At 41.0% G+C, this 1,159-nt stretch overlaps 1 protein-coding gene across 1 annotated transcript in view; it reads left to right on the forward strand.

The window, feature by feature from the left end:
* Window positions 1-1,159, forward strand: part of LOC107702333 (protocadherin Fat 1-like) — a 113,421-nt gene that overhangs the window by 79,976 nt on the left and 32,286 nt on the right. The window lies entirely within an intron of this gene.

The following is a 1,159-nucleotide window of genomic DNA, read 5'->3' on the forward strand; positions in this document are numbered from 1 at the left end:
CAACATATTCTGTTACACCAAATACACAAAATAATGATCTTTAAAAAAGCATCATATGACCCCTTTAACACTTCATTCAACTTTGCACACAGCCATTATAGTCCTCCCAAACAAGCAGAGACCTACAGATTATGCATAACCTTGCTCACAGCAGGTGATTTGAAGTCTAGTAGTAATCTGTGTAGAAATATTGTTGAAAGCGATTCATTTGCTGCAAAAGCGGTGCTTTGATGGCTTTGGCCGCGGTGATTTAAAGAGAATGAATTTAGACACTCAGCTTACCGGAGAGGGTTTACCTCAGGGGTCTCAAACTGCCGGCCCGCGGGCCATTTACGGCCCCCCCTCCCCCTCCACCCGGCCCGCAACTGCTGTCAAAAATAAAACATAATCCGGCCCGCTAAATTATTATTATTATTATTACTATTATTATTATTATTTTCTAGTTGTCTCATACCATATTCCATATTCAAAAGAATAACATGATTCTATAAAAAAATAAAAGTAAATTAAAAAACGCGCATGCAGGCAGATTTGAAGATAGCTGGTTTCGGGGCTTTCGTAGTTTATGTTGTTTGGCTGCGAAGTGCGAATGAAAAGATGTCTCTTTCCAAACCGAAAAGGAAAGTGGATGAGGAACACAGGCAGTTTCAAGAAAGATGGACGTTGCAGTATTTTTTGTGGAGTTTAATGGAAACGCTACCTGTCTGATATGCAAAGTATGCAAAGACGTTCTAAAGGAATATAATCTCAAGCGTCATTACTCAACTAAACATGGAGAACAGTATGAACAGTATGAGGAAGACGAGAGAAAAAGACGAGCCACGCGGTTGCAGAGAGAGGTAACGTCCCAGCAAAACCTTTTCCATAAAGCCAAAAAGGATGCTGATGCTGCTGTTGAAGCAAGTTATGTGGTGAGTGAGTTGATCGCTAAAGCGGGAAAGCCATTCACAGAAGGGCAGTTTATAAAGTATTGCATGCAGAAAGTCGCTGATATTCTTTGTCCAGAAAAGAAAAACTTGTTCAACAATCTCTCTTTGTCGGCAAACACAGTGGCAGAGCGGATCAGCGAGTTATCGAGTGACATTTATGATCAGTTATGCAGCAAATCTAAAGTCTTCACTGCATCCTCTGTGGCGCTTGACGAAAGCACAGACATAAC

The sequence above is a fragment of the Sinocyclocheilus anshuiensis genome, unplaced genomic scaffold, assembly GCF_001515605.1.
Source record: "Sinocyclocheilus anshuiensis isolate Anshui unplaced genomic scaffold, SAMN03320099.WGS_v1.1 scaffold86, whole genome shotgun sequence".
NCBI lineage: Eukaryota > Metazoa > Chordata > Actinopteri > Cypriniformes > Cyprinidae > Sinocyclocheilus > Sinocyclocheilus anshuiensis.